Source organism: Macrobrachium nipponense, chromosome 11, assembly GCF_015104395.2.
Source record: "Macrobrachium nipponense isolate FS-2020 chromosome 11, ASM1510439v2, whole genome shotgun sequence".
NCBI classification, from domain to species: Eukaryota; Metazoa; Arthropoda; class Malacostraca; order Decapoda; family Palaemonidae; genus Macrobrachium; species Macrobrachium nipponense.
In genome coordinates this window covers 107,396,760-107,424,259 of record NC_061087.1, presented here as the reverse complement: position 1 = coordinate 107,424,259, position 27,500 = coordinate 107,396,760, and positions in this window count along the sequence as shown.

Below are 27,500 nucleotides of genomic sequence, written 5' to 3'. Positions count from 1 at the left end.
TATTATTATTATTATTATTATTATTATTATTATTATTATTATTATTATTGCTAGCAATTTACCAATCCTTATTAAAACTATATTCATCTGTTGCTTCATACAAAATGACTCGCTAGTGTTTTTTAACCATTATTTATTGTAAATTCGTAAAGTAGCTAAGCCTACGGGCACAACCAGCTCCGTTTCAGGGAATCCCTTCTCACCCCCCACCCCCTAGGGAGGGATGAGGGCGGGGTAGGTAGGATGAAGCCCCATTATTAACTATTTTAAGGGTCTCCACTATAACCCTGCCAAGTTTCATGCCCATCGGACCAGCCGTTTGGCAGTGATTGAATGACAGACGGACGGACGGACAAACATAACGCCCATTATAGTATATAAAGATTATTATTGTTATTATTATTATTTGGTAAATGAGATGCCAGTAGCAGTCGAATTGACTTTTTTGGGGTCTTTTGAATTCTTATATTATATTTTAACCCTATATAGAATCAATTTGACTAATGCTATTCTATTATTTTATTTATTAATTTTTTTTTCCGGTATTTATAGTGTGGGGTTCCGGGTTGCATCCTGCCTTCCTTAGGAGTCCATCACTTTTCTTACTATGTGCGCCGTTTCTAGGATCACACTCTTCTGCATGAGTCCTGGAGCTACTTCAGCCTCTAGTTTTTCCAGATTCCTTTTCAGGGATCTTGGGATCGTGCCTAGTGTTCCTATAATTATGGGTACAATTTCCACTGGCATATCCCATATCCTTCTTATTTCTATTTTCAGATCTTGATACTTATCCATTTTTTTTCCTCTCTTTCTCTTCAACTCTGGTGTTTTATTATTATTATTATTATTATTATTATTATTATTATTATTATTATTATTATTATTATTATAATCCCTATACATATTTAACAAACCTATAGGGTCCTCTGATTTGAAATTCAAGTTGCAGAGAATATGGTGTTTGTTTGAAAGAAATTACAGAAGATAATAGGAAATACGGAAAGGAGAGATCTGTAATTAGAAAAAATATAGCTTAGTAAATTAATAGATAGAAAAAAATACAGGTAAATGAATAAAATACGAGGTGAATTGTTTGAGGGTAGTAATGCATTGCATCTTCGCTTGGACTTTTGAGCAGATTATAAATAAATGTAATAATCTTTTTCCATGACTTTTTATCACAAATACCAAAATAACAAAGAATCCTTACTTGCATTACACCATGGTCAGAAAATCTCAGAAACATTAATAAAAAGTAAAAAATAAATAAATAAATAAAAGTCAAAATGCGTGGAAGTGTATTCGGTGCAATCGAGTTTTCTGTAAAGCGTATAATCAAGGCGCACGATTATGACTAACTTTAACCGTAAATAAAATGAAAAGTACTAAGGCTAGAGGGCTGCAATTTGGTATGTTTGATGAGTGGAGGGTGGATGGTCGACATACCAATTTGCAGCCCTCTAACCTTGGTAGTTTTTAAGATCCGTGGGCGGACATATAAAGTGCAGACGGACAGACAAAGTCATCTCAATAGCTTTCCTTCACAGAAAACTGGAAAGCGAATGACCTCATTACTCTTCTTCTCTCCGAAAAACAGAAATATTTTGTTACCAACAACAGAAGATTTAATGGCCTCGCGATGGGTAAAGAATTCCCCACCGGAACTCCAGTTTCCAATTTGAGAGCAGAAACAGCGTAATGCCTCATTATGAGTGAATGAAGCTCGATCTGTTTGTCTTCTGACCTTTGCCGAGTCGTCATTACCGGCGCCGTTATTAAGAGCTGTTATGGGAATGAAGATTTGGGCCAGAAGAACCATCCGATACGCTGCAGCAACTGCCCTTCTTTGTCTTCCATCTCGCTTTCTACCCTCTCCTGTCATTTGATTCATAGCGCAACTGTTTAGCGGTTTTCCTCCCGTTACACCTTTCTATATACCATAGCAGACTCACATCAACCGTGCATTTGATGTCTAGGCCAGTGCCTTAAGACGCTCCTGATCGGCTGTTGATAAGCCAGTCTCTCTCGAGAGTTCACATGGGTAGGATCAATGTTCCACCTCTCTTGAGGGGTACGTCTTTCAAAAGTATCCTCATGAGAGGTGGAACACACATCCTGCCTATGTGAACACTCTCGAGAGACTGAGAGAGCTTCCAGCCCTGTGATTGGCTTATCAACAGCCACTCAGGAGCGTCGTAAGGGACTGGCCTAGACGTCAAATGCACGGTTGATGTGAATCTACTATAGCTGAAAACCCTCATGAACAGAGTTGGGAGAGAGAGAGAGAGAGAGAGAGAGAGAGAGAGAGAGAGAGAGAGAGAGAGGCTAGTGTTTTGTTTGAATTTTCGGTTACGGTTGACCTAATGCCCATTGTGGGGGGTAGGGGCGGTTGGGGGGAGGTAGGATGAAAGCCCATTATATAAACCATCTTAGGGGTCACCACTATAACCCTGCCAAGTTTCATGCCCATCGAACCAACCAGCGGTTTGGCCGTGATTGAATAACAGACGGACGGACAGACATAACGCACATTATTCTATAATAATATTCTATAATATTGTTAAGAATTCGCTTAAAATCCTTAATTTATAGTTTCATTCCCCTGATGAGGACAGTAGTCTTCGTAAAACTTAAAGATTCAAAGTATATTTTTGAACAATATGTCAAGGTTTATATTTAAGAAAAAGGTCTCATTTTATCCTCATCATAAAAAAATTTCATCGTTGTTATAATCTTCTGAGAATCTAAGTTGAGAATGTCAGTTTATGAGAAGTAATTCTCAGAAAACAAAACATTATACTTCATCAGCACACCAAACTGTGCGTACCTGAACAATAGCATAATTTTTTACTCATTTTCCAGATAAAGTCATTTTTATAGTAGACATAATGACAATAATGATTAGGTTGTCACACACGGATTTCTGTTAATTAGTCGCCGTGTGTACTTTGTCCACAGTTAATTAGGGTACTATTGTGTTGGTAATTTTTTTTTACACTTTTTTGTGGAAACTGTGTTGGACGAACAGTAATTGGTTAATGTAGTAGCTATACTGTTCAGTTCAGCACTTTCAAAGGAGTGATTGGATATTGACAAAATTGAAAATCGATGAAATAGACATATGTTCTTGACTTGGTTGTGTCCAGAATTCACCAATAGATATGATAATTCAAGTATAAGCGAATACCATAGGAAAATGATAGGCTTTCGCCTTTATTCACGGTATTTATTTATTTATTTATTTTTATTTTTGTGGCAGGACGATGCCTGATAAAGGCGAAAGTGCTTGGTACTGACTTTCTACTTATCATTTTCCTGTGGTAACCGCTTATGTAATGAAGTCACGTGCATCTGCTGTGAATTTTTTTAAGCAGTTCAAGTATATGTGTGTATATGCATGTATGCATTATATATGAATTTTTGTCACTTATACAACCGTAAGTTTATCATTCTCACAAATATCAAGCTACAAATACCGTTTAATGTCTAACTCCCTATACCCTGATAGCCGGGTGGCCACAGTCGCTGTCTATCGCTGCTTCTAAACCAGACCATACCTTACAGACCTTACATCTTGTTCGGGTTGCCCCAGGTCCCTCAGTGTGAGGCACCTCTAATGTCTACCAGAGAGTTGCTAGTACATCTTCCGGTATATTTTGCATCTTCCAATCTTGGATGGTCTGGGATGCAGTTTAGATATTTGTCGAGCTTATTCTTAAACACATCTACGCTCACTCCTGATATATTCCTCAGATGAGCTGGCAACGCATTGAATAGACGCTGCATTATCGATGCTGGTGCGTAGTGGATTAATGTCCTGTGTGCTTTCCTTATTTTTCCTGGTATAGTTTTGGGCACTATTAATCTACCTCTGCTTGCTCTTTCTGATATTTTTAGTTCCATGATATTTTCTGCTATTCCTTCTATCTGTTTCCATGCCTGAATTATCATGTAGCGTTCTCTTCTTCCTTTAGACTATATAATTTTTAAGAATTGTAGTCTTTCCCAGTAGTCTAGGTCCTTAACTTCTTCTATTCTAGCTGTAAAGGACTTTGTACACTCTCTATTTGTGCAATATCCTTTTGATAGTGTGGGGTACCATATCATATTGCAATATTCAAGTGGACTACGAACATATGTTTTATAAAGCATAATCATGTGTTCAGCTTTTCTTGTTTTTGAAGTGCCGTAACAACATTCCCATTTTTTGCTTTACATTTTGCCAACAGAGTTGCTATTGATCATTGCATAACATGTTCCTATTCATCATCACACCAAGGTCTTTAACTGCTTCCTTATTTGTGATGGTCTCATTATTAGGTCCCTTATATGCATATAGCTTTCTTTCTCTGTTCTCCATAATTTATTGATTCAAATTTATCAGAGTTAAATACCATCCTATTACCTCTGCCCAATCATATACTTTGTTAAGGTCTCTTTGTAGAGCGTTCCTATCTTCATCACAAGTAATTTCTCTACTTATTCTTGTGTCATCTGCGAAACTACTCACTACCGAATCCTTAACATTATTGTCTATGTCTTCAATCATAATAACAAACAGTATTGCAGCTAACACCGTACCTTGCGGCACACCGGATATACCTTGGCTTCATCCGATTTCTCGTCGTTGCAATAACTATCTGTTTTTCTGTTGTGTAAAAAAATTCTTTTAACCATCTTCCTACTTTATCCACGATATTGTGTTTTCTAATTTTCTTCGCCAATATTATTAGTGGTCTACTTTATCAAAAGCTTTTGCAAAGTCTAAATAAACCACATCTGTTTCATTTCCGCTTTTCATATTTTTGTAATATGTTTTCACGGTGGACTAACAGTTGGGTTTGTGTACTTTTTTTTGTCCGGGTACGAAACCATGTTGTCCTTTATTAAACAAATTATTTTTTATTAAATGTTTCATAATATTTTTCTTCATTACCCTTTCATACACTTTCATAATATGTGATGTTAGACTCACAGGCCTATAATTACTTGCCTCTAGTCTTGATCCACTTTTGAAAGTAGGGGTAATATATGCTAATTTGTGCTCATCATATATCTTGCCTGTATCTACACTTTGTCTTAATAATATTGCAAGTGGCTTTGCGATAGAATGAACTACTTTCTTTAACAAAATAGCAGGAATTCCATCAGGCCTGCAGCAGCTCCATTTTTAATTTCATTAATAGCCTGCACAATATCAGCTTCATTAATATCTATGTCAGCTAAATATTCACTATTTTCATTCCCTTACTTCTATATCATATCTTCATTATCTATTCTAGGGGTGAACTTCTCTCTTATATCGTTCTGCAGTATGTTGCAAATTCCTTTTTTTCATCGTTAATCTCCCTCAATTCTCAGAGGGCCTATTTCTATTCTTCTTTTATTCATCTTCTTCGCATATGAGTATAATAGTTTGTGGGGTTTTGCTTGAATTTAATAGGGTTTTTCTTCCAAGTCCCGTTTTTCATTTTCTTTTGATTGTATAATCTTTTTGTTCTGCATTTTCTATCTACTTTTAGTTCTATAACTTTCCATGCATTTTTTTTCTTTTGCAAGACCTTTTTTCCACTTTCTGATTTTCTGGAACAAGATCCTTCTGTCTCTTGTATCATGAATGATTTTTGTTTACTTTCTTCTTCGGTATATATTTTTCCACTATTATCTCCAATATTTTATATATATCTCCGTATTTACCCATTATGTCATCACTTACGAAAATGTTATCCCAATCTTTGTTTAATTCTTCATTAATTTCTGACCCATTTTATATTTTTACTGTAAAAGTTGTATTTTCCATATCCTTCCCACTTTTTCATTTCTTGCTTATCTCTATTTTCACTTGCTTTGGAATGAACTGTTTATTCTATGACATATGGTCTGAAATACTCGCATTATAAACTATTATTTCTTTAACATAATTCATCTCGTTCACAATACTAGGTCTAAAGTATTTTCCTTTCTTGTTGGCAGGTGATTTATTTGTTGAATGTGTATTCTAGTAGCATATCTAATAGCTTTTCAAATTGCCTCTTATCTTCTGCACTACTATTACTCTCTTTTTTATATGTATAAGTACAACCACAATCTCCTATTCGTTCTTTCCATTCTACGAAAGGAAAGTTGAAGTCACCAGATAGGAGAATAGTCCAGTCCTTGTGATTTCTACATATATCATCCAATTTTTCAATTATTAAGTCAAACTCTTTAGTTATTGAGGAGGTCTATAATATTTTACTATGTTCATCCAATTTTTCAGATTCAAATTCTACCGCTATTAGTTCACATTCTGAGTTACTATATTTCTCATATATTTTTCCTTGTTTTTTTGTCTTTCCCATATATTGCGGTTCCCCCTTGATTCCTATTTTTTCTATCTGATCTATAATTTGGAACCCTTTTATTTGATCATCATTCCCAGTCTCTTGGGAATACCAGGTTTCACTTATATTCATTATATCTATTTTCTTTTCATTTTGGTTAGTTCTTCTAAGTACTCTATTTTTCTTTTTGAGTTACTCGTAACTAAACCCTCCGCGCATTCATCACTATGATGGTTTGCGTGTTTTCTCCTTCATTAATACTGATAGTAATAAGGATTTTCCCATGTCTCTTTCCTCCTGTTCTGGTATGTTGTTCTTTTTTTCATTTCCAGAAATTCTGACATTAAAAATCCAACTTTTCCATATATTTGAATCTTCCTTCATCATAATTTTATTCATTTTGGTGTCTGAATCTGCAATTTTCTCGTTTCTGCAATATCCTCTTGCATAATAAATACAATTATTATCTCTTGAGTAGAATTTCGGAGCTGATGCTTTGAAATTTTTTGCTGACACCTCTGCTATCTCATTGGTGGTTTGCTTTTCTCTTTTACCTGATATTCTGATTTCTCCTCTTTATTTGTTTCTTTCTTATTTTGGATTTTATTACTTGGTTGGTTATTTATTTGATTATGATTCATGGCTACAGGGTGCATATATTTGCATTTTTTTTCGAACTTACATCCTTTTCCTTCTTTTAGGTTTTTACATATTTTTGGATGCAGATCTCTGCAATCATCCCCATATCCATCTAAGTATGCACATTTACCATATATTTCATAGTTTTGACATATCTTAGGATGTTTGTAGTAACATCTTTCTCCAAATCTGCAATTCCCTCTTTTCAAAAGGTTGCAGATTTTGTCTTTCTTGTCTATTTTTTTCCTCTTTCCCGTCATTGTATAGATCTGGGTAGAGCCTCTTCGGGATTTGCTTTTCTGTTGTCATATCGTAATTTATTTCTTCGTAGGTATGCTGCTTTATTGCCTCATATGTAGTATCAATGAGTATCTCTGCATCCATACTTTTATCTTGTTCTTTGTTTTCCTTATTTTTTTCTGTCATTTCATTTTTGTTTACTTTTCTTCCGTTTGCCTCTTCTCTTTTTTTCTTTTTCTTCTTCTTCTTCCTTCCTCCTCTTCTTCTTCATCCTCAACTATTTGTACATTCAATCTTGATTTAATAACATTGTCTATCCATGATGACATGTGAACAAAAAATTCTTGTATCTTTTCTCAAATCTTGTATTACCTCAGCACACCTGTGGATGGGTCGGAATGTTGCATGCAGCACATTTTCTGATTAGGTTTTGTGGATTGACTATGCTATACCAAACCTTACACAGTTTGCATGCTTTTGGCATTCTTTTCCTAAGCATCAATTCGTATATTCACAAGATTCACCTAAAAAATTCATTTTCTTTGTTCGGAATATGTTGGTTTATGTATATTTTCTTTATGAGTCTCTTGACCACTTGGATTTTATTTGGAACTTCTTCAATTATTTTCAAGATGTTTTCATTAGATTTGTTCCAGTTTGAAGGATTATATCCTTCTAATATATCTATGAATGCTTTTGTATCTTTTTGGTTGGAGGACTGTTGTGATTTCATAGATGAGAAATGCCAGTTCCCTTCCTGCTACCTCATCGTATTGCGAATCTGCAAACACGCCAAATTACGCCACCTTTTCCCGCAGTTGGAACTTACTGCCATCTTGTTCTGATTTATAGTATTACACTTGATAAACTAACTTAGAAGACGCTTTATCCTACTATTTTCACACTAATCTTATCACCGATAGTTCACGAACACTTCTAGATATTTCTCAAATTCTAGTCGTATGTTAAACTTGTGATATCTGTTGATTATTGTGACTTCACGCGGGTACGTCTCACCAAGCAAGATGCCAATGATTCACCGAAAGACAGATGATTGAGAGAGAGAGAGAGAGAGAGAGAGAGAGAGAGAGAGAGAGAGAGAGAGAGAGAGCTATTCGAATATTTGGGAACTAGCGCCAATGATTCACCGAAAGACAGATGATTGAGAGAGAGAGAGAGAGAGAGAGAGAGAGAGAGAGAGAGAGAGAGAGAGAGAGTACTTCTATTCAAATATTTAGGATCTGCGCGCGGCCTGGTGGCTATCGGAAGGTGAGATATGAAGGCATTTATTGGGGTACGCAACACCCCAAGATGGGGACCATCTGCGCCAGCCGTGTTTTGGGGAAGGAGACCTTAGTGCATCTCGCGTAGGCGGCGCCCACTCGCCCATGAATGCCCTTGAGAGAGAATGGTAGCATTCCCATTACATTCCCATTACTGCCGCTTCTTGAATGCTTAGAATTGGTCTTCAAAGATCTGCGGAAAGTGTTTGCGATTGAAATTTGAAACGCGAATAAATAAATTCGAGATGATCGAAAAGCAATATTAAATTGATTGTAAACATCTCCAGAGTTTATGGACAAAATATTAGCGGACCTCATTTACATCAAATTCAGAATTAATGAGAAAGATAAATAATATTAATTTGTACGTAGATTGCTGATAATATTTACACTTGTTTAAAAGTCAAATTCTTACTGATAAGAGAATACGCATTCATCAAACTTAAGTAAAATTTTTTTTTTCTAAAAATAAATATAAAAAAAATTCCCTGAAAACACATTTTATCATCACAGCATGATATAAAAGACATCTGTAGCTTAATGCATGTATATGAATCACGGATATATGATAAAAATTCATACGAAATTATGTAAGTAATTGTAAGTAAAATATATACAAAGCATTTTGAATACCTCTGAAATATAGTATTCACCGAAATGAGTAGGAAAGGCTAACCAAAGACGTAAAAATTTAAAGATTATAAGTAAGGGAGTTAAGGAATTATGATCCTTGTCCCTATCCCCACCCACTTTGTTGGCCTTTAAAGACATGTATAAAACCTCTCCCCCTTCCCTCACCCCTCACCCCACCCCTGGTGGCCTTAAAGCACAGCAAACAGAGCGATTGGAAACTCAGCGAGACCCAGATGTTGGCCCTTATCAAGAGAAGATAATGATTTTCCCTTAATGGCTTTAACTTGACATTGCTATTTAGCGACCGAGCGAGCGAGCGTTACCTCTGTGAGGTCGTGAGAGGTCAGGGGATGTCAGCATCAGCATCTGGTATTTCTTGGCCAGTCTTGTTAATATTAGTGAAGATATATATATATATATATATATATATATAATGATATATTTATATAAAGAAAAAAACCACGTTCGTGATGTAAAGGTAAATGTTCGATATCTAAATTCAAACGTTCGTGGTATAAGGTAAACGTTCCTGGTGTAAATTCAAACGTTTCGTGTTGTAAGGTAAACGTCCTGGTGTAAATTCAAACGTTCGTGTTTGTAAGGTAGACGTTCCTGGTGTAAAACTACAAACGTTCGTGATATGAAGGTAAACGTTCTTGATTTAAACTCAAACGTCCGTGATATAAATTCAAATGTTCGTGATATAAAAGTAAATGTTCGTGATTTAAATTCAAACAATCGGGATATAAAGGAAAGAGAAACAGTGAAGTACAGTCTGCAAGGCCTTCTGACTGCTAAGTAAAGGACGAGGAGTCGAAAGACCTTGCAGTAGTCCATTGTTTCTCTTTGCTTCGTGAGTTTTTGTCTTTATATATATGTATATATATATATATATATATATATATATATATATACAAATACATACATATACACTCTGGTTTAAAGTAAAGGACTATATATATATATATATATATATATATATATATATATATATATATATATATATATATTTCAATGGACTAACTTCTACCCTTATCAAGTAATGGAGTTTTAATGGGCCCTCTATACTTGAGACGTATCCCGTTTTAACAGAAGAATGTATTTATATAAATATATACACATACATATGCTATATCTATATTCATTACGTTCTATATTTTCGTGATTCACCTATACATACATATATATATGTATGTATGTATGCATACACGCTTGAATGCGCATGAACACGCGTATTTACTTCCTCGTAAATGGACCAGACATCCAAACGCAATTTCACGAAAAATGGGTTACACAGAGACTCTCTTTCAGAGTTCAAAAGGCCCTCAAAGTCCTCGTTGATGCGCGCACGGCCTATGCCTAAACATTCAATGTGACAACATCATCATTATCTCGGTGTAGCGTCAACACGATTGTTATTTATAGATACATCAATCACAGGCCGATGGCAGACTGCCAATATAAAAAATAATGCACGAACAAAAAACAGACTAAACTGTTTTCTAAAAATTTAACGTTAAAAATTAACATACGCAGCTACCAATACGATTATCTTCCTTTAGCTTCAAACGACTTGACCTGATCAAAGGATTTTGGGCACAAACATCTGAGGTCAGGGAGGAGGCTCTAGTCAGGTCGAATTTCGTATCACGAACTTTTACTTTTATAGCACGAACGTTTGAATTTACACAAGGAACGTTTACCTTTATATCACGAACGTTTGCATTTATATCACGAACATTAAACTTTATATCACGAACGTTTGAATTTACATCACGAACGTTTACCTTTATATCACGAACGTTTGTATTTATATCACGTACGTTTAAATTTATATTACAAACGTTTGAACTTATATCAGGAAGTTTACCTTATACCACGAACGTTTACCTTTATATCACGAACATTTACCTTTATATCACGAACGTTTGAATTTATATCACGAACGTTTACTTTTATTTCAAGATGATTTACCTTTATATCACAAACGTTTGCATTTATATCACGAACGTTTACTTTTATTTCAAGGTGATTTACCTTTATATCTCGAACGTTTGAATTTATATCAAGAACGTTTACTTTTATATCACGAACATTTACCTTCATATCACTAACATTTGAATTTAAGTATCGAACGTTTACCTTTTTATCACGAACGTATAAATTTATACCATGAACGTTTGAATTTAATATCGAAATTTCCCTTTTACATCACGAACGTTTGAATTTATATCACCAGCATTTACCTCTGTATCACGACCGTTCACTTTTGTATCAGGAACTTTTACATCTACATCAGGCACCAGTTTATTTATAAGTTCTTAGCCAGCAGAACTCCCTCAATCCGCCTGGATCCATCAACAATAAACGTTCCCTAGGAATTAAGCCAGCAGCTTTACTGTAAACGTTATTGGACCTAAATATATATCGGTTTTCAGAAATATACTCAGCTCAGTGTATTATCCTTCCAGTTCAATTATGGCGAAATAGGAAAAATACAGATAAAAGGCAGATTGAGCCTCTTTGATGTGTTAACTTTAATGAGGTAAGGGAGAGGATGTGTAGGGATGACACACACACACACGCATTATATATATATATATATATATATATATATATATATATATATATATACATATATATATATAATATATATATATATATATATATATATATATATATATATTATATATATATATATATATATTATGTTAGTGTATATGACTGGTAAAAATGTTCCGTTATAACAGAATTTCATCTAATAAAAGTAGCCCATAAAAACGCCAATATATAGAAGTAAGTACTATATTTCAGCAGTCTCTCAAATATACAGTACTTACTTTCTATATTTTGGCATTTTATGGGCTCCTTTTATTATATTATATATATATATATTGCGTGTGTGTAATTGTTTATGTGTGTTTAAAAGCTTATCTGCTATTTATATATTTGTTATTACACATGACAAACCGGCCTCCGGGCGTCTGTATGTCTGTATGTGTGTGTGTGTGCTTGTGGAGAGAGAGAGAGAGAGAGAGAGAGAGAGAGAGAGAGAGAGAGAGAGAGAGATTGGGGGGGAGAATTGGGGGGGGTGGGGGGGGGAGGATTCACATAGAATACGTACGAGATCATGCCACAGGTACCTTGATGAATAAATATCATGATGCACCTCGAAGTTGGGACAGTCATTGACCCGCATCGTTATCAAGTCGACTTGGGAGTTGGGATTGCTGTCCCTGATCGTGTTAGAAATGATGAGAGAGAGAGAGAGAGAGAGAGAGAGAGAGAGAGAGAGAGAGAGAGAGAGACTCTTTAATGTATCGACTATAATGAAAAATTGCACAATTTCATTAAGCCTGTAGATATAAAAACAAATACGGAAGTAATACAAGAGAGAGAGAGAGAGAGAGAGAGAGAGAGAGAGAGAGAGAGAGAGAGAGAGAGTTGAAGCCTATAGAGATTGAGACAAATGCGGAGTAATACAATAGATATGAGAGAGAGAGACCTTACCTTACCTTACAGACCTTACATCTTGTTCGGGTTGCCCCAGGTCCCTCAGTGTGAGGCACCTCTAATGTCTACCAGAGAGTTGCTAGTACATCTTCCGGTATATTTTGCATCTTCCAATCTTGGATGGTCTGGGATGCAGTTTAGATATTTGTCGAGCTTATTCTTAAACACATCTACGCTCACTCCTGATATATTCCTCAGATGAGCTGGCAACGCATTGAATAGACGCTGCATTATCGATGCTGGTGCGTAGTGGATTAATGTCCTGTGTGCTTTCCTTATTTTTCCTGGTATAGTTTTGGGCACTATTAATCTACCTCTGCTTGCTCTTTCTGATATTTTTAGTTCCATGATATTTTCTGCTATTCCTTCTATCTGTTTCCATGCCTGAATTATCATGTAGCGTTCTCTTCTCCTTTCTAGACTATATAATTTTAAGAATTGTAGTCTTTCCCAGTAGTCTAGGTCCTTAACTTCTTCTATTCTAGCTGTAAAGGACCTTTGTACACTCTCTATTTGTGCAATATCCTTTTGATAGTGTGGGTACCATATCATATTGCAATATTCAAGTGGACTACGAACATATGTTTTATAAAGCATAATCATGTGTTTCAGACTTTTCTTGTTTTGAGTGCCGTAACAACATTCCCATTTTTGCTTTACATTTTGCCAACAGAGTTGCTATTTGATCATTGCATAACATGTTCCTATTCATCATCACACCAAGGTCTTTAACTGCTTCCTTATTTGTGATGGTCTCATTATTAGGTCCCTTATATGCATATAGCTTTCTTTCTCTGTCTCCATAATTTATTGATTCAAATTTATCAGAGTTAAATACCATCCTATTTACCTCTGCCCAATCATATACTTTGTTAAGGTCTCTTTGTAGAGCGTCCTATCTTCATCACAAGTAATTTCTCTACTTATTCTTGTGTCATCTGCGAAACTACTCACTACCGAATCCTTCACCATTATTGTCTATGTCTTCAATCATAATAACAAACAGTATTGCAGCTAACACCGTACCTTGCGGCACACCGGATATTACCTTGACTTCATCCGATTTCTCGTCGTTTGCAATAACTATCTGTTTTGTGGTTTTACTGTGTAAAAATTCTTTTAACCATCTTCCCTACTTTATCCACGATATTGTGGTTTTCTAATTTTCTTCGCTAATCTATTATGGTCTACTTTATCAAAAGCTTTTGCAAAGTCTAAATAAACCACATCTGTTTCGTTTTCATTTCCGCTTTTCATATTTTTGAATATGTTCTCACGGTGGACTAACAGTTGGGTTTGTGTACTTTTTCGGGTACGAAACCATGTTTGTCCTTTATTAAACAAATTATTTTTATTTTCAAAGTTTTCTAATTTTTTTTCTTCATTCCTACCCTTTCATAATACACTTTCATAATATGTGATGTTAGACTCACAGGCCTATAATTACTTGCCTCTAGTCTTGATCCACTTTTGAAAGTAGGGGTAATATATGCTAATTTGTGCTCATCATAAATCTTGCCTGTATCTACACTTTTGTCTTAATAATATTGCAAGTGGCTTTGCGATAGAATGAACTACTTTCTTTAACAAAATAGCAGGAATTCCATCAGGCCCTGCAGCAGCTCCATTTTTAATTTCATAATAGCCTGCACAATATCAGCTTCATTAATATCTATGTCAGCTAAATATTCACTATTTTCATCCCTTACTTCTATATCATTATCTTTCATTATCTATTCTAGGGGTGAATTCTCTCTTATATCGTTCTGCCAGTATGTTGCAAATTTCCTTTTTTTCATTCGTTAATCTCCCTTCAATTCTCAGAGGGCCTATTTCTATTCTTCTTTTATTCATCTTCTTCGCATATGAGTATAAGAGCTTGGGGTTTTTGTTTGCTTGATATTTAATAGGGTTTTTTCTTCCAAGTCCCGTTTTTCATTTTCTTTTGATTGTATAATCTTTTGTTCTGCATTTTATTTTCTATCTTACTTTTAGTTCTATAACTTTCCATGCATTTTTTTCTTTTGCAAGACCTTTTTTCCACTTTCTGATTTTCTGGAACAAGATCCTTCTGTCTCTTGGTATGCATGAATGATGTTTACTTTTTCTTCTTCGGTATATATTTTTCCACTATTTTCTCCAATATTTTAATATAATATCTCCGTATTTACCCTTATGTCATCACTTACGAAAATGTTATCCCAATCTTTGTTTAATTCTTCATTAATTTCTGACCACCTTTTATATTTTTACTGTAGAAGTTGTATTTTCCATATCCTTCCCACTTTTTCATTTCTTGCTTATCTCTATTTTCACTTGCTTTGGAATGAACTGTTAATTCTATGACATTATGGTCTGAAATATTCGCATTATAAACTATTATTTCTTTAACATAATTCATCTCGTTCACAAATACTAGGTCTAAAGTATTTTCCTTTCTTGTTGGCAGGTGATTTATTTGTTGAATGTTTGTATTCTAGTAGCATATCTAATAGCTTTTCAAATTGCCTCTTATCTTCTGCACTACTATTACTCTCTTTTTTATATGTATAAGTACACAATCTCCTATTCGTTCTTTCCATTCTACGAAAGGAAAGTTGAAGTCACCAGATAGGAGAATAGTCCAGTCCTTGTGATTTCTACATATATCATCCAATTTTTCAATTATTAAGTCAAACTCTTAGTATTAGGAGGTCTATATATTACTATGTTCATCAATTTTTCAGATTCAAATTCTACCGCTATTAGTTCACATTCTGAGTTACTATATTTCTCATATATTTTTTCCTTGTTTTTTGTCTTTCCCGTTCATATATTGCGGTTCCCCTTGATTCCTATTTTTTCTATCTGATCTATAAGTTTGGAACCCTTTATTTGATCATCATTCCCAGTCTCTTGGGAATACCAGGTTTCACTTATATTCATTATATCTATTTTCTTTTCATTTTGGGTTAGTTCTTCTAAGTACTCTATTTTTCTTTTTGAGTTACTCGTAACTAAACCCTGCGCATTCATCACTATGATGGTTTGCGTGTTTTCTCCTTCATTTAATACTGGTAGTAATAAGGATTTTCCCATGTCTCTTTCCTGTTCTGGTATGTTGTTCTTTTTTTCATTTCCAGAAATTCTGACATTAAAAAATCCAACTTTTCCATAATATTTTGATCTTCCTTCATCATAATTATTCCTTTTGTGTCTGAATCTGCAATTTTCTCCGTTTCTGCAATATCCTCTTGCATAATAAATACAGTTATTATCTCTTGAGTAGAATTTCGGAGCTTGATGCTTTGAAATTTTTTGCTGACACCTCTGCATATCTCATTGGTGGTTTGCTTTTCTCTTTTACCCTGATATTCTTGATTTCTCTCTTTATTTGTTTCTTTCTTATTTTGATTTTATTACTTGGTTGGTTATTTATTTGATTATGATTCATGGCTACAGGGTGCATATATTTGCATTTTTGTCGAACTTACATCCTTTTCCTTCTTTTAGGTTTTACATATTTTTGGATGCAGATCTCTGCAATCATCCCATATCCATCTAAGTATGCACATTTACCATATATTTCATAGTTTTGGACATATCTTAGGATGTTTGTAGTAAACCATCTTTCGGTCCAAAAATCTGCAATTCCCTCTTTTCAAAAGGTTGCAGATTTTGTCTTTCTTGTCTATTTTTTCCTCTTTCCCGTCATTGTATAGATCTGGGTAGAGCCTCTTCGGGGTTGCTTTTCTGTTGTCATATCGTAATTTATTTCTTCGTAGTATGCTGCTTTATTGCCTCATATGTAGTATCAATGAGTATCTCTGCATCCATACTTTTATCTTGTTCTTTTTTTTGTTTTCCTTATTTTTCTGTCATTTCATTTTTGTTTACTTCTCTTCCGTTTTCCTCTTCTTCTTTTTCTTCTTCTTCTTCTTCTTCTTCTTCTTCTTCATCCTCAACTATTTGTACATTCAATCTTGATTTAATAACATTGTCTATCCATGATAGACATGTTGAACAAAAAAAATTCAAAAAAACTTGTATCTTTTCTCAAATCTTGTATTACCTCAGCACACTGTGGATGGGTCGGAATGTTGCATGCAGCACATTTTCTGATTAGGTTTTGTGGATTGACTATGCTATACCAAACCTTACACAGTTTGCATGCTTTTGGCATTCTTTTTCCTAATGCATCAATTAGGATATTCACAAGATTCACCTTATTCATTTTTCTTTGTCGGAATAGTGTTGGTTTATGTATATTTTCTTTATGAGTCTCTTGACCACTTGGATTTTATTTGGAACTTCTTCAATTATTTTCAAGATGTTTTCATTAGATTTGTTCCAGTTTGAAGGATTATATCCTTCTAATATATCTATGAATGCTTTTGTATCTTTTGGTTAGGACTGTTGCTGATTTCATAGATGAGAAATGCCAGTTCCCTTCCTGCTACCTCATCGTATTGCGAATCTGCTAGACACGCCAAATTACGCCACCTCTTCCCGCAGTTGGAACTTACTGCCATCTTGTTCTGATTTATAGTATTTACACTGATAAACTAACTTAGAAGACCTCTTTATCCTACTATTTTCCACACTAATCTTATCACCGATAGTTTCACGAACACTTCTAGATATTTCTCAAATTCTAGTCGTATGTTAAACTTGTGATATCTGTTGATTAATCTGACTTCACGCGGGTACGACTCACCAAGCAAGATGGCTACTTACGAGAGAGAGAGAGAGGAGAGAGAGAGAGAGAGAGAGAGAGAGAGAGAGAGAGAGGATCTTTAATGTATTACAATAACATAAAGTTGCAAAAACAATTACATCGATGTAAGCCAAATTAATGAATTGAATACGAAAGTATCAGAAAATTACTACAATTAAATAAAGGTAGAAGCAGTTTAATAGAATTATTGATACCTCATAAAATAAAGGTTCCTGGTCATAGAGATTTTAAGTTAACATGATGCAAGCACATTGCTGGAACTCATGACTCATCGTCTCTGTTGGTTGGTAAAAGTCCACAGGTACACACCAGCTCCTCCCAAAAACAAAGTTGAATACATATATACCTCTCAATCTCTCTCTCTCTCTCTTCTCTCTCTCTCTCTCTCTCTCTCTCTCTCTCGCTATATATATATATATATATATATATATAATATATATATGATATATATATATATATATATATGAATTATTCCAACCTGATTTCCGTTGGGGAAGTCAATAGCATTGTAAGTTTCTCTCTGAAATCAGATTTTCTTTGGGGCATTTCCCTGGATTGTTGAAAATCAACAATAGTTCTGGATGTTGTTCTTTTTTGTGCGTTTGTGTTTGTTTGCGCGTCGCTTGTTGCTTTGTTTCTTTGCTCTTTGCAAAGCAAAATTGCTTGCCTTTGGGAAAATGAGCACCGCTGTATGTTATCACGACGGAATATCGAATGAGGTAGACATTTGTACGCCACTGTGTCATCTATTGAGAGCTTTTACGGGAACACTGGAATTCCAAATATGATTCCGGCGTCGTGACGTATATATCTTGTAATATTACTAATTATTATCTTATTCTTATAATTGTAATAGAAGTAAGTATGTAGAATATACTGGTAGTCCCATTTAGAAACATGACCAAGACAAATTTCCTTTCTGAAAATACCCCAGTAGGGGGTTAGTGCCGTCAGTGCACCTCACGTACTGCACCGTAGGCATTACTAAAATGATTCTTCAGTGTCCCTTCCGCCCTTAGCTGCACCCTCATTTTAATCTTTTACTTTACCTCTGTTTCCCCATCTTTCTTTCTTGACTCATGCTGCCCAACACCTCTAACTGTTACATCATAATTCATCAATGGGGGTATCCCCCCTAAACACTTTCAGATCCCTGTACTTCATCGCATTCATTTTATAGATCTCATTATCTCGCTGTCCAGCCTCTCCAACGCCTCGTTGTCATTGTCGTAAGTCAATTCCTGAATGGCCGGAAGTAGCCCAGTGCATGGCTTATAAGCCACAATATCCTAAACCAAACAGCCAGATTCTTTGATTACACCTTGTAGTAATAGTAAAATGAGAATTTAGAAGGTTGAAATGGAAAAAACAATCCAACAACAATTATATTTGCGTACATATGCCTTTGATAGAAGGCAGTGGAAGAGAAGGCGCATCAGGCAACCGACCCCTTAATGTAGGGATAGCAGTGGAGAAAGCACATGATGCAACCGACCCCTTAATGTAGGGATAATGGCGGGAAAGAAGAAGCCTAAAAATTATTCACTACAGAGAGCTTTTGGTAGTAATCGAACGGATTCCCAATAGCTCTTTGTAGAAATTTCTCTTTCAATATACGTACTCATACATGATGGTGGATCTGTCTCTCCAACGTAGAAGTTGAGATATCCGTAAGGGGAGACGAAGGAAAACCAAGTAATCTTTGTGAAATGAACCATAAATTATTCCGAAAGGCTTGTTAAAAGATGACAGACTAATTAAAATGATGATTATGAGCTTTAGATTAATTTTCAAACAGGTAACTTGACCTAAATCTAATTTAAGATGAAATGCCAGAAGGACTTATGAAGAGAAAATAGGATATCAAAATAACGTAGACTCTAATTACATTATTATTATTATTATTATTATTATTATTATTATTATTATTATTATTATTATTATTATTATTATTATTATTATTATTATTATTATTGTTATTATTATTATTAAAAGGGTTTGGACTGAAGATGAACCCAGGGAAGGGTTCGAGAGCTTTTATAAAGTGTTTTATAAATTACACACAAACTTTTTAACATTTTTATTATTGTGGACCCTTTAGAACATTGTATATACTCTCGTAATAGAGAGTTTTCCCAATTATTTATTATTATTATTATTATTATTATTATTATTATTATTATTATTATTTATTATTATTATTATTATTCTTATTATTATTATTATTATTATTATTATTATTCAGAAGGTGCACCTATTCATATGGAACAAGCCAACCACAGGGCCAGTAATTTGAAATTCATGCTTCCAAAGAATATGGTGTTCGTTTGAGAGAATATGAGAGAGCAGAAAATTGGATATTCAAGTGACGTCGACTCTTAATTATTATTATTATTATTATTATTATTATTATTATTATTATTAGTCAGAAGATGGATAAGCCCACCACAGGGACTACACTGACCGGCAATTCAAGCTTCTAAAAACTATGGCGTTCGTTTGAAAGAATATGAAAGATCATCAAATTTATTAGGAAAATGTCGACAGTAAATTCATTACGAATCACGAAAACGTCACATGATCATATACATATTTTTTACCAGGAAATAGATTATGCTCCCTGACCTTAATAAATGCTCCGTGAAAGGAAGAATATTCCTCGTCGATCGCCCGTGTTTGCGATCCACAACATTCCAAGCATATTCCAGCGAATGCTTTTCTTACCAGATTCCTTCCAGTTGCGCCCTGGAAATTCCTGGAACAGCTGGAATTGCCATGAGGAATGCGCTGGGCTCCTTCTCGTTGGGGTTCTCGTCGTTGACAAGACGCTCTCGTTTGGCGTTTAATGGGAGGGGGGGGGGTGGGGGGGGGTGTTATGATAACGGGATGAAAGCAGTGGAATTGTAGATAAAATATTAAATGAAAATTTGAAAAAAAAATCCAGGAAAAGGGATTTCTGAAAAGATGCCTAAAGATATAACGAAGGAATGAATGGTGGATGAATTTGAAATAAAGAAAAACTCGGAAACGTAAGGGACTATAAGAGCTTTCTTAGTAAAAGTAGAACATAAATGGAATAAGCAAAAAAAAAAAAAAAAACAAAAAAAAAAGCACAGCAGTTGGCATAAGTTAAGTAATAGGAATGCTATATATATATATATATATATATATATATATATATATATATATATATATATATATAATATATCCAAGGCGGGTCAGGGAAAGGCACTATCCATATGCATTTTATTAAAATATATGCCGACGTTTCACAACTCCACATAGTTGCATTTTCCACCAGGCTGCAAACAAGCGAACATGACGATCAATAAACTAATAAAATCCGAATTACATATTATATTACGTTAAAACATTCAGAATATAATTAATAAAACATTTACGTAAAGAACAAGCAAATGGCTGGTGACAACCTACCCAGAAGGAAGTTAAAAACATACTAGTCCGTATAGAGTTACGACGAGAGAGAGAGAGAGAGAGAGAGAGAGTAGAGGAGAGAGAGAGAGAGAGAGAGAGAGAAACAATAACAAACATACAGACAGAGAAAAAACAGCTCAACAAGACCATCAGGCAATAAACAATTGTGTGGATGACGTTTGGGAGTTTAACGGTGGTACAGTCAATTTGATAATAATAGATTCCAGTATTGTTAAGTCCGTTTTCTTTCCCTTTTTGTACCTGTCCTACTATTGAAAAACAAATCTTTATTGTTTTATATAGGTTTTTGCATATTTTTGAATGATTTTTGATATTAGATTGTTCAGGGCTAGACAATCTACTCCCAGTTCTGAAGCTGACCCCTCTGTGAGCATCAATGCGCACTCGCAACAGCCTCTTTGTACATCCGACATAGATCCCCTGACTACATCTGGGGCACTTGTACTTATATATAACGTTGGATGTAAACAAAGGACTGAGCTTGTCTTTGAACTTGAAGAGTGAGCCAACTGTTCGGGGATTCTTCGGAATGAGTTTCAGGTTGAGGGCCGGTAATTCCTTTTGAATGATCGTTAGAAATTTCTTCCTGAAAGTGTCATCTTGTATGTAGGGGAACGCGCGCGTATAAAATTCATTTTAGGGACAGTGTGATATAGAGGAAGGTGGCGTCATCTTCTTATTCAACATATTATTTAACTGTCTGAAGAATAGTTTTGATGGAAAACAGTTGTTCCTGAAATAGTTTGAAAGAGTTGTTATTTCTTCATGAAAGGTCAGCCATTAGATGACAGAGTAAAAGCCCTGTGGAGGAGGGCAGAAACAGCGTTTAATTTAAAATTGAAATAACACGAGCATATAAAAATTCATCCCTAAACCGGTAAATGTGCCTTTACGATATATACCCGTGTGGAATCCTACCGAGTTCTTGGAAACAAGAACATCCAAAAATGGGAGTTTACCATTCGATTCTTTTTCTAGCGTAAATTTTATGTTGGGGTGTTGGGTATTGACGAAATCCAAGAAAGAATCTGCATTAAAATCTTGTTTAAATAGGACAAACGTGTCATCAACATAACGTTTATAAAATAAAGGGAGGAAGGATAAGGGGCAGGTATCCATTATGTGCTCTTCCAGAGAGTTCATAAAAATGTTTGCGAACGTAGGTCCCAAAGGACTTCCCATGGCCATTCCCTCCACCTGTTTGTACAGAACTCCATTGAAAATGAAGGCTGTGTCCAGCACGGCCAGCTCTAAAACTGTTTAAAAAAGATTCTTGCTGAAATATAAATAAAAGCATCGTCATCAGAAAAAGCTTATTTAAAATAATCTGAATGGTTTCCCCCACAGGGACGTTGTGAACAAGGATTCAAACGTCCAGGCTAACCATGAATAAGTCGGAGTCCTGTTTGATAATTTCATCCTTGAAGTCGGCAGAACACGTTAAGGTGGTGTAAGGGGGCCCTTAGTTAATGTTCCAGAATAGGTACTAGGAATTTAGCAAGATTGTAATTGGCTGTGTTAATAGAGGAAAGAATAGGACGCATTGGGACATCGGTCTTGTGAACCTTGGGTAATCCATACATAATACCATATGAAGAACCTGTAACAAACAAACTTTGGTACATACGTTCGTCTATAATACTATTTTGTTTCAATGCTCTGAGGAATCGGTTAATTTTATCCTCGGATTTAATTATATTATACAAGTCAGGGGAGCCGAGTTTTTCAAATTTTGATGTATCATCAAGGATATTTTCCATTTTATTTATGTATTCATGTTTATTGAGAATAACTGAACCCCTACCCCTACCTTTGTCCGGCTTGGACGATAGTGTATGTATTTATTCATTGGCTAAGTTCTTAAGGGTAAGGTAATCCTCTCTCCCGAAGAATGGGGTCCATCGTGTTTTTAAGTTGTTGAAGGTGCTGTGGGCTAAGGCTGAAATCTGTGATCTTAGGCTATCTATATTAGTGCTAAAAGGAAGGTCAATAATCCTGTGAAACAATGATTCTATAGGGAGAAAAAATTGTTGGTAACTAGGTTTAAAATTCGGGAGGCAGAAGTCCAGTCCCAAAGAGAGAAGAAATTTCTCCCTCTTCGACAATACTCTATTTGACAGGTTGAAGACAGAATTTATGTTTTTATTGAAAACAGGAATAGTAACACCTAAACTCTTTAACTTTTTATCATGTCTAATAATAATACGCTGAAGGAAGCTATTAATGGTCTTGTTAAAAAGTCGAGTGAAAATAACAGAATCTAAAAAAGTGAGTGATTCGAACACTTTCGTTTTTAACTTCCTTCTGGGTAGGTTGTCACCAGCCATTTGCTTGTTCTTTACGTAAATGTTTTATTAATTATATTCTGAATGTTTTAACGTAATTATAATATGTAATTCGGATTTTATTAGTTTATTGATCGCCATGTTCGCTTGTTTGCAGCCTGGAAATGCAACTATGTGGAGTTTGTGAAACGTCGGCATATATTTTAATAAAATGCATATGGATAGTGCCTTTCCCTGACCCGCCTTGGATTGTTCTTCGAGCTGTTGCTCCGGAAATTGGAGTTATATATATATATATATTATATATATATATATATATATATATATATATATATAATATATATATGAGTGATTGTGTGTGTGTATACCACTCCAATTATCTTTATCCAATTACCATTGCGTTTTGGCTTAATCCTTTTATTTATGCATTACATCTTGCTTGAGCTCTTTTCGTGTTTTTAACGTTTCTGAGTTTTCTCTTCTCGTGTCCTAATATTTATTCATTATTCCAATCAATTAAATTATACATACATACAAACATACATAAGAGATCCTCACGTGAAAATCAAAGGAAGAGGTACCAAGACTCCTCAACTCTTATTCCAAAGTCATCTTCATTTTCACGTGGGGATCTCTTTATTTACGTAACCTTCTCCACGGGATTCCATTGTGGTAAAAATTATTGCAAGAAAATATATATATAAAATATATATATATTATTATATATATAATATATATATATATATTATATATATATATATGTAGATCTACATATATATATATATATATATATATATATAATATATATATATATATGAGATCTACATATATATATTATATATATATATATATATAGATATATATATACTATATATATATATATAAAATAAATCTATATAAATTATGTATGTATATATCTACATGTATAAAACCCCTCACAGGAAAGGAAAGAATGGAAAAATAGATCTACATATATAATACAATAAGGAAATAAAGAGAAGAAAGAAAGAAAGGAGAAAAAGAGAAGAAGAAGAAAACGGATCACCCAGGAGTACGAGTTAATGGAAGAGAATGCTAAAAGGCTGGTTTGGTAACTGTTCGGAAAGAAGGGACAGAGAGCTAAAGGCGATCGGTAATCTCCTAATCCCGAGATCTTTCTGGTAAGTCGAAAAAGCAATTTGGAGGAATCTTTTTCGTTCCTCTCTCTCCTCTCTCCCCCCCGCAGCCCCCCACTCTCCTGAAGTTTGGAGAGGTGTTGGCTAACCACGCCAGGATCACTGTTTTTTTTTGGGGGGGGATGGGGGAGAGAAGGAGGAGGGGGTTCCTTTAATTAGTTAATATATGATTTGGACGTGGGGCAAAGTGGTTCTCCTTTCTTTCATTATTTTTTTAAAAATTAAGTTTATTTTAAATCTTTTTATTTTTTCTTTAAGATCACTTTATTTGAAGGTGTCAAAGTGGGTCACCCTTAATTTATAGGTATACGATTTATAGTGGGGCAAAATGGGTATCCTTTCTTTCATTGCTGTTTTGAAATTAGTGAATCTTAATTCTGTATTTTTCCATGATGCTTTATAGGGTTGTTATAAATCTTATTCTTAAATCTTGACTGATTTGTGAGAGAGAGTAAAATTCTCCTTTGATTTCATAACAATTCTTCTATCTTGAACCGTGGCCTTGAAGCTAAGCTTTATATACAAATGAGACTCATTCTTTTAAAACTATGTATGTCTCAAGTATATAAACCTTTGTCTTATAAATAACTATTTTAGAAATATGAGTGGTCATCTTTTTATAGGAAGGGATTCCTCTTGAATTCCAGCCAGCATTTTCAAATGTTTAAAAAGAATTATTTTTCTTGTGATAATCCCAAAGCCGTTCAAGCATCGAAACGAAACATAGCTATAGTAGATTCACATCAACTGTGCATCCGATGTCTCTCGAGAGATTTCACATAGGCAGGATGCATATTCCACCTCTCCCGAGGGATACGTCTTTCAGGAGAGGTGAACATCCTGACAATGTGAACTCTCGAGAGACTGAGAGTTTTTACCAGCCCTGTGATTGGCTTATCAACAGCCAGTTAGGAGCGTCGTAAGAGACTAGCCTAGACGTCACATGCACGGTTGATGTGAATCTACTATAGCGATGAAGATAAGAGACTAACATACTTTCCAGGTTAATATTCTTCATCTTCTTCTTCTTTATCTTCTTCTTTTCCCATTTTCATATGGGGTCACTGTTTGTTATTAGTCTCCTCCATCTTCTGCGATCATGCACCCTTACCTAACTCATGTTTCTCTCCCTGTTCACTGTGTCATCTCATTTTTTTTTGTCTATCCTCCTTGTTCAGGGTACTTCCACGTTCATGGTTGTTACATACTTTCAAGGCTAATACTGTCAGACAAATTTGTGGTTGCGTACGTGAGATGTAGTATAGAGCTTCATGATTGTGGAAACTATAAAAATCATGCCTTTTGATACGTTTTTTTCTAACACTCGCTACTACAAATGCAACGTTTCTTAAGTTATATGATAAATCTCTATAGAAAATTATTAAATGAATAATTAAAGGTAGACTAGTTTTAGCTTCCAGTTCGTGGAAACGTATAAAAACTGAATACTTTGAATTTTTTTTCAAAATTCTGCGTTTCTAAAGTGATATGATATATCTCTACAGAAAATAATTAAATTAATAATTAAGAGTAGACCAGTTTTAGCTCCCAGTTTGTGGAACCTTATAAAGACTGAATACTTTGAAGTTTTATTCCAAACACTCGCTACTACAAATGCAACGTTTCTTAAGCGATTTGATAAATCTCTACAGAAAATAATTAAATTAATAATCAAGATTTGACCAATTCTAACGTCCAGTTCGTGGAATTGTATAAAGACTGAATACTTTGAAATTTTTTCCCAAACACTCGCTACTGCAAATGCCACGTTTCTTAAGTGATATGATATATCTCTATAGAAAATGACTAAATGAATAATTAAGGGTAGACCAATTTCAGCTTCCAGTTTGTGGAAACGCATGAAGACTGAATCCTTTGAAATTTTGTTTTCCAAACACTCCATTTTCATCCCTCCTGAATACGATGATGGACAGAACAACTCAAGAGATGAAGCTGTGTTCCTGATATATATCTCTCTCTCTCCATCCAGCGGATATAATGAGCCATCTGTCCCTGTAACGAATTAACGGCGAGCTTCAATCTTTCTGTCAATTTGCGTCTCGGACAGGCCAAAATAGCGGAGGAAGGATTAGGGCGGGGAAACGTCACTCATTCCTCTGCATGCTAAATGATTTGCTGGATAATCATAAGTCCTCCGCTTACTCCTGGATGATGGAAATGACTCGTACCTGATTGATGTTTGATGCTGCGTAATATGTGATCGCATTTCTGCGGTTTTTGGTGGGCTGATGTGCACCGTATAGAATGTTTCGTAGGGACGCGAATTTCAGGTCAGTGGCCCCTTAACACATTTCTTCTTGTATTGCAATAATTTCCTTACATTTGTTTATTTATTTATTTTGGTCATTCATCTATTCTTTATTGATAAGTGATCTCTCCTTTCTGTATTTCCAATTACTTTCTGTTACTTCTTTCTAATGAGTGCCATGTTCTTTGGAAGCTTGAATTTCATGGCATTGGCCCCCTGTGGTGGGTGGGCTTGAACCATATGAATAGGGTTCTTTATATGAATAATAATAATAATAATAATAATAATAATAATAATAATAATAATAATAATAATAATAATAATAATAATAATAATAATAAAAGTCATTAAAATGGTGAAGAAATCCATTGTGGTGGAAATGTGAATATATAATTGAAATTTATATTCACACAACTGTGGATTTATTCACGGATAATAATAATAGTATTCCATAAATGAATAAACTAAGCAAGTGAGAGATACCTTGTTGATAATGATTCCCAAACAAGAATAAACTAAGCAAGTGAAGTACCTTATTAATAATGATTCGTAAAAAAGATTCACTCGTTTCTACTTTAACTCTAAAGTTGCGGTTTTGCTCTGCGTTACGTTACTAGTAATTCAGTGCTGAGACGAGCTCAGTGTGAATGACATACTTAGTATCCAAATGATGTAATTGACTCGTAACCAATTAGTGCATATTTAACACACATACAAAATAGATTTTGAGTTAAAGTGGAAATGATTTTGAACTCGGTGTTGCACTCGATGGGTGTGTTTCTGTTCATAGTTTTCTCGCTTATTTTCATCACCGCGTAACTTTCTCTCTCTCTCTCTCTCTCTCTCCTCCTCTCTCTCTCTCTCTCAGTCCATTTTCCCTCAGATTGTGAATTGTGCAGTTACCTACCTGCCAGGTACACATATGTAGTTGTATACAGTATATATTTGTATAATGTATGTATGTATA